The sequence below is a fragment of the Jaculus jaculus genome, chromosome 18 (assembly GCF_020740685.1).
Source record: "Jaculus jaculus isolate mJacJac1 chromosome 18, mJacJac1.mat.Y.cur, whole genome shotgun sequence".
NCBI lineage: Eukaryota > Metazoa > Chordata > Mammalia > Rodentia > Dipodidae > Jaculus > Jaculus jaculus.
Window position 1 is genome coordinate 60,664,988 of NC_059119.1, and position 8,062 is coordinate 60,673,049.

Here is an 8,062-nt window from a genome sequence, read left to right on the forward strand (position 1 = left end):
AGGAGATATTTGTTGAGAAATAGTCTAAGTATATGACTATTTCATTTCCTCTTAGTCAATAGAATATTGCAGAGTTTCTACTGCTGGTTTCACCATAGATATGTATCCCAAGGAGAAAATTCTCTGATGGCCTTGGGTTTTTCTTGGGTTAAGAATCACAGAACAATGGTGCAACATATATTTCTGCTGATTTCCTGGCATATTACATAGGCATGTACCTGCTGGGGCTTTACAAAGTATCAAATACCAGAAAGTTTCCATGTAGAGTTTCTCAAAGACATTAGTTGTAAATACAGCATGTGGATATGTCATTTTAGAGACAAATTCCATGTTGGTTCTGTTATCCCCCCCGCTCCCCGACATTATTAATACAGCACAAGAATCCCATAAGTATAAATGCCAGAAACATGGTCTTCTCAAAGCCATGTCACATTATTTTCCATGTCACGAAGAACACATTGGTCAGAATTTTAAAGCCTTTTAGTCAATCTTTGTAGAACTTCATGTAATATGTGTGTATATCCAGACATGTAGATATGTCTATAACATGTATGCATATTCTAAGAAGAAACCACTATATTAGAGAATTGTATGGCCTTCACTAAGTAACTGTGCCCCAAGGAGCATCTTCTTTGTAAATGATTTCCTGACGGTGCTGAATCTCTTGGCTTTGAACTTCCATGCAGTTCTTGCTTCGTGAAAGAAAATAACAGAGGGGGATGGAGAAATGGCTCTGCAGTTAAAGGTGCTTGCTTGCAAAGCCTTCAGGTCTAGATTCCATTCCCCGGTACCCACATAAATCTGGAGTTGTATGCAGCAGCAAGAAGCCCTGGTGCACCCATTCTCTCTCTCTCCTTGAAAATAAATAAATAAAAGTTTTAAAAATGCAGGGGTGCTGAAGAGTTGTCTCAGCAGTCAAAGGCACATGCACACAAAGCCTGATGGCCTGGGTTTTATTCCCCAGTGCCCTCATAAAGCCAGATGCACAAAAGTGGAGCACACATCTGGAGTTTATCTGCAATGGTGGGAGATAGAGTCCATACTCTCTCTATATGCTTCTTTCTCACTGTCTTCCCCCTTTCAAACAAACAAACAAATCCGAGAGCCAATCCTTGGCTTCCATAAAACTTTCTTGGGTATCATCCTTTGAAATCTGCATTTGTGGGGCTGCATGGGTCCTCGGGGAGGCAGGGTTGGTGCATCTCTTTTCTCTTTTGATCACCTGGGAAGGTAGCTCCATCACCACGGCTGTCCAGGGGTAGGTGGAAAGCCTCCCAGATGTGCTCAGAGGGTTTCTGACAGTGATCAGTTCCCATATGGCTGGACTTGACCATTTGGGTTGCATGAAGGGGTCTGGCTTCCAGTCTCAAGACTAGGGCAGAAGGATCAGAAGCTGGAGCCCTACCTGACAATGAAGACATTGTTTCAAAATAAAATTTAAAAAGAAGCTGGGGGCTGGGGGTGTGATTGAGTGGGAGCAAATTGGCCTAGAATGTGTGAAGCCCTAGGTCCAGTCCCCAGCACCACAGAACCAACCAACAGAAACCAAATGTTAACCTGCATGGGGCAGTGCAAAACATCAAGACTATGTCCTATTTCTAAAACCTGTGATAGAATACACACGGTAAGATAATTGACATTTGAACTTTTTAGAAATGTTGGTTTCAGTGGGAATAACGTATATTCCTCTTGCCGGACAACCACCATCTATCTCTAGAATATTTTCATTATCCCAAACTGTTTTTCTGCCCATCGACTCTAGCTCCCTCCTCGCCTCTTGTGCAGATTCTGACAACCATCCTTCTCTGCCTCTGTGAAGGTGACGCCAGCAGACTGCAAGCAGAGGTTTGCGCACTATTTAGACTATCTAGACCTCGGTGCCCATCAAGGTCGCTTAGCTTCTCCCGCCCTACCTGGCATGGGATGCGGAACTCTTACAGTGGGCAGCATAGCTTGCTTTCCATTTTGTTGTCAAAGGGTCCTCTCCACCTTTTGAGTGCCATGCATGATAGTGTTGTGAGTGTGGGTAATGCTAAAAGATATTCCCAAATTGAATAGCATTAAGACATGATTAGATGAGCATGGTGCCCTTATGAGAGAGGACCAGCGAGCTCTTTTTATCCTTCCACTATGAGAGGACACAGGTGGAAGGCGGTATCTATGAAGAACAGGTCCTTACTAGACACCAAATCTGCCAACATCTTGATTTTGGATTTCTCCATTTCCAAAATTATAGAAATTGAAGTTCTATAGTTCATAACCTACCTAGTTATATGAATATGTTCTTAACTATAATCGAATACTTGAGGCTTGCTGTTGTTATAAAGAAAAATGGTTTATTTAGCTGACAACTCTGGAGGTTCAAGGACACGATGCCTGCATTGGGTTAGCATTGGCGAGGACCCTCTTGGCTGTATCCATTGCACTAGTTCATGGTATTTTGTTATTGCAGCCCAAGTGGATGGAGATAGCTGGTCATAGTTCCTTCTGCCTTATTTGGCAAAGTCAAATGTGAAAAGCAATCTCCATTGGGGGAAAAATAAATAAAAACCGTTCCCTTGTGAATCACCAAAGTGTGGAAAAACATGAGAATTGTTAAACATGAAGTACTGGAATAACCTGGAAGGCCTTGAAAAGTGTAGTCCTCAGGAGCCCCACTAAGCTGGTAGAGACCTCGTCTCCGGAGAGGGAGCCAAGGCTGGGAGATGATTTCAAAGCTCCCTCGGTCATTCTGATTGATGGACAAAAGGTGGAATTACTGTTGGCTTTCCAGAACCAGTCTACATGTCAAGCAAGATGCATCTGTCTGGCCAGTAGCCACCCCTCTGTCACCACAAGCTAGTTGCAAACCCGTCCAGGACTACTAACAAGAGCTGGAGGTGGAATGAGGGTCTAATCTGTGGTCTGCCGTGCAAATCTATTTCCAGCTCAGAGCTGGAGTGAGTGAGTGAGTGTGTGTGTGTGTGTGTGTGTGTGTGTGTGTGTGTGTGTGTGTGTTCTTGCGCACACTTTCTCCACAGCTGCCTGCACCTGTTCCATGGGGAAAGCAAAGACTCTGGTTCCATGATTTCTTTCCCCTCTTCTTCTTCCTCCTCCTCTTCCTCCTCACAGTTCGTGACCTTCCTCACTCCATGCTTCCAGACCTATATTTGACCCAAATCAAACAATATACAGCTTCTCTGATTTGGCCTTTCCTGAAACTCTAGCCAGACTGAGGCAGGTATGTTCTCATTCACATATTTATTGATTTTTCTCTTCATAGCTAAATAACTATGGAACCCCCTTGCATTGTAAAGGTTTCTGTTTACTGGGAATTCAAATTTAAGCATGAAAGAGAGAGAGAGAGAAAGAGAGAGAGAGAATGGGCACATCAGGGCCTCTAGCCACTGCAAACAAACTCCAGATGCATGTGCCCCCTTGTGCATCTGGCTTCCTTGGATCCTAGGAAATCAAATATGAATCCTTTGGTTTTGTAGGCAAGCACCTTAACTGCTAACCATCTCCCAGCCCTCCATCATTTCTTAATGTCAAGGCCAAATACCAGTTTCCAGTCATCTTTATTCTTGAACCAATGGTAGTACTCAAAGGTCATAGTGTTCTTTTTCCATAGTAAGTAAACAAGGATTTAGTAAGATCACTCTCTGAATTAATTATGTCGAAAGGAAACATGGTTGTTATTGTTTTTTCCCCACCAGAAACTATCTTGGACAGTGGGGCATTGATCAGAACATACAGGTCCACACAAACTCTTTCTGTACCAGGTTGGAGACTGTGCTTCTAGGAAACTGGACAGAACCATGGGAGAGTCTTACCTTATGGGGTTAGGTAATCATTCCAGGGATAACCCGTGGGTTGCATCCTGCAGTAGGCTATGGAAGTACAGTCTTTTTTCAGCTGAACTTCTCTTGTGGCAATGGGAAACCATGGGCTCAGATCCATATAGCATTCTAGAAGAAATATTCCAGTTAGGGAGATAGGCTTGGAAAAGAAACTGGACATCCACCTGTATCCATGGGTGCATGTCATAAAAACAATAAGAAAGAAACAGAGGACTCTACGGGACAAGGCGGATCAGGACGAAGCCTGTGGTTAGAAGAATTCGAAGAAATTTCTTGCTAGGTGCCTGCTAAGGAAGGTGGGGCGGTATTTGCTTTTATAATCTCCAAATGGAAGCTGGGCATGGTGATGGTGTGTCTATAATCCCTGCACTTGTGAGATTATAGGCAAGAGGGTTTCAAGTTCAGGTTCAGCCTGGGGTACATAATAAGACTGTCAAAAATTATGGCCAGAGTTTACTATTCACATAACAGGTGTTCAGTAAAATATTCAAATGTTTGGTAATAGAACTTAAGAGAATTTTCTATAAGTTACTAAAGTTTAAAAAAGCAAGCCATAACCAGATAATCTGAAGGCCTAACTTTGATAAGGAGTTTTACAGATATTTTTAAATGGTATCTTACTATAAAAAGTTAATGTTCAGGTGCACGCCAAGCACACCTGTACCAGGGATCTTAGGATAAGTTCCACCTTCTTTCCAACATAGATGCACTTCCCCATAGATCCAATGTTAGGACTTTGGTACCCCACCTTATTTCTTAAAATACATTTTATTTATTTATTTATTTGGAGGGAGACAGGGAGAGATACAATGGGCATATCAGGGTCTCTAACCACTACAAATGAATTGCAGACACATGCACCCCCTTGAGCATCTGGCTTATGTGGGTCCTGGGGACTTGAACTGGGGTCCTTTGGCTTTGCAGGCAAATACCTTAACTGCTAAGCAATCCTTCCAGCCTGGTATCCCACATTAATGAAATTTCCACCATAGGTTGAATGCTATGATTTTTCTAAGGAAGAACAATTTTCCTCTTATGTTTTTGACATTGGACTGCATATAGATATCTATAGCTCTTATTAAGAATCAGAATTATATATTCTTGATAGTGATCTCTACCTGAAGGATTTGCTAGGAAGTTTAATGGCGACTATAATAATAGAGACTAAAACCAGTGTTACCACTCCTATATCCAAATCTCCTTACATGAATATAAGATCTACATAAGTCATATGAGACAAAGCCAATGAAAATATGAAGAGTGGGATTTTACTCTTATTTTACCTTTTATATCAAAGAAGTGGTGAGCTACTAGAAACACCAGGAAAGAGCCTGCTGGATGGTCAGAAGGCAAAGGGTCCTGCTACACGGCGACCTACGCAACCATCTTGACAACCACATGGGTCCCCGGCCCCTGCTTCATGACCAGAGCCACTGTGGAGACTGGAGACATTTTCCATGGAATCCGCTTAGCATCAATATTAAGTTTCAGCCTTTGAGCCGACATTGCTGGTTTTCAGTTTCTCGTTGCTTTAGAACATCTGCTTTTTTGTAGGAAAGAAAAAAAGTGCCAAGTAGAAGAGGAAAGCAAAAATAACCTCCTAAAGAACTGTTTAAATGTTATTTTCATTGTCCAAAGTAAACAGACTTCACAGGGGCAGCAGGACTTCAATATTAAAGAATAAATGCTTTAATATTATTAAACACATCACAGCAGATTTTTACAGTAAACTTCATAATAATCCTAGATGTTTCAGTATCAAAAAGGCACACACATTGCTTTAATGGTATCTACATGTTACGGATTGTAACGGCCCGTTATGACATCATCTGTTAGGAATTTACCATGGATGCTTGGTGAGGGGGTTCAAAAGCTCCTTCTAATAAGATGCTATGGAGTGTAACTATATCTAATGACAATTGGTCAATTATGAATAAGGTGGTTTCAAAGGGGAATTCTGCTTTTTAAGCTCTATTAAAATGTTAATGGAGCATAGCAAGAAGTCTTTTTTTCTGGTCTACTGTTCTGAAAAGCCAGCTACATGCGACTCTCTCTCTCCAGCTCTCAGGGACCACACGGTTCTGCAGTGAGAAAGACAAGGAGTTTGGCTCGGCACAGAACCATCTCTGGGGCCAATGCTCGGGGCTTAGTCATGACTTCGATGGGCCACTCTCCCCTCCCCCCACCCGTGTGTCTCTCTGCCAACCGGCGCCATGGGAAACATCAGATGCCTACAGAACCCACTGACCTGAAGCTCCTCAAAGGAAAAGTTTCTTAGGGGTGAAAGTCAAGTTGGCTGCCCTCAGAGGAGGTACTTGCTGGGATTCCAGAGGTGGTATGGACCCCTCAAACTCACTGCTACGGATCAATTTAGGGTGATAGGCAAAATGTGTGAAAGACAGCATTTTGAGTGCATCTACGTGAGTGAGGCCCCGTGACCTAGATTTAGCAGTAGTCCGTATTGTAGGCAGTCTCTGCAAGGTTTCTAAGAGCACAAGTCGCGTGCATTCTGGTGGCGTGTTGGGCACAGTGCAAGCCTGCATCCCGTGCCCCAGGTTTGCCTTCATGGCTCTGACCTAAGTACCCCAATTGAGGGATAGAATCTAGGGACTCCCAGAACCTAAGAACTTGTGGAAGGAAAAAAAAAGATTTTGGAATAATCCAATCCCACATGAGACACAGGCAAGGGAGGTCATTCCCGGGAGGACAGCAGTGGAGCCACTCCAAACAGGTGGCCTCCTTCCATCCTGGAGAGTGTCCCTCACAAAGCCTGCACGCACATGCAAAGATGGAACCAGCAGAGCAGCCTTCACACCACTCCTCCGTGTCTGCTGATATCGAGGTCCAGAGGATGTGAGCACAGGAAACCTCAGAGGTCTCAATGAAAGGGGATTCTTTATTGATCACAAATAACTTTGGACAATTAAAGTTTTTATAATTTTTTCCCTTTTTTTTTTAGAGAGAGAGAGAGAGAATTGGCATGCCAGGGCCTCAGCCACTGAGCTAGAACTCCAGACCGTTGCACCACCTAGTGGGCATGTGCGACCTTGTGCTTCCCTCACCTTTGTGCATCTGGCTTACGTGGGATCTGGAGAGTCAAACATGGGTTCTTAGGCTTTGCAGGCAAGTGCCTTAGCCACTAAGCCATCTCTCCAGACCAACAATTAGGATTTAAAAGAAATCCAGAGTAGACTTTGCAGATGACCCAGCACATGACTTCGGGTTCCTTCTCAGTTTGTAAGGATTTTCTTCAGGACCGAATTTGGAAGCTACATGAATGCTGACAATGCTTTAAGACATCTTGAATTTCCGCAGCAAATTCAGAAAGGTTTCTTTCAGACAAAAAACAAACAAACAAACAAACAAACAAACAAACAAACAAACAAACATTTTTTAGCTTAACCCTTCTATCTCTACTCAAAGAAAAAAAAACCTATAATTCAATCAATAGTAGTTTATTACGATGCACTAAATATTGCCTCATGCGAGGATGGTGCTTTGTGAGAAAGCTTCTGGAAGTGGAGGACTTTTGGACTGGTCACTTCAATGAGTGTTTCTTATAAATGAAAGAGACTGTGCAGAGGAAGAACCTTGAGTGGGAATTAGGGGCAGGAGAGCAAAAGAAAGATACACTGGAGGAGGGAAGCTGATTAATAAAGCATTTAGAGCAAAAGGGGTCAGTGACGGAGACTCCTGAAAGAGAAGAGTGCCATGATTTAACGTTAGGGTCGCTGGTAGGCTGCACAGCCAGGTCAGGACCTGAACTTCTTTCGAAGGCTGGCGGTAACACCCCTCTCTAGGACCCCAAGTGTCCCATCCCTACAGCGTCTGACGCTTGCAGCAAGGCCTCTGGAGCCTGCAGAAGGACTACAGGGGACCCCAAGAAGCCTCTCAACGGTTTAATTCATGGTTAATGGCTTAACTGCTGAATCACTAATTAATTAATCGGTCTCTGTGGCACTTGTCAAGAGTTTGGTGCCCATGAAATAGGTTCTAGTCCTAGGAGACATGGGGAAGAAGAGACATGTAATTGGAGCTTGGAATTTTTGTGGGATTATCCCTGGTTGAAGATTGTTCTTCCTTTTTTTTTTTTTTTTCCCTTGCCTTAAGTCCAACATGGCTTCATTCATAAAATAGCTGTTTGAACATCTCTGGTAAGTGTCACTCAGAAGTCACATGAGATTCTTGAGAGTCACTGCAAAGAAAAGCAAGCCACTCCACTG

At 43.2% G+C, this 8,062-nt stretch overlaps 1 long non-coding RNA gene across 1 annotated transcript; it reads right to left on the reverse strand.

The window, feature by feature from the left end:
- Positions 1–904: 904 nt before the first annotated feature.
- LOC123455792 lies at positions 905–7,116 on the reverse strand. Its single transcript, XR_006634141.1, has 4 exons — positions 6,902–7,116; positions 5,123–5,379; positions 3,813–3,947; positions 905–1,405 (listed from the first exon to the last, which is right to left on the reverse strand). It is a non-coding gene; the product is annotated as an uncharacterized LOC123455792 (long non-coding RNA).
- Between the last annotated feature and the right edge of the window lie 946 nt (positions 7,117–8,062).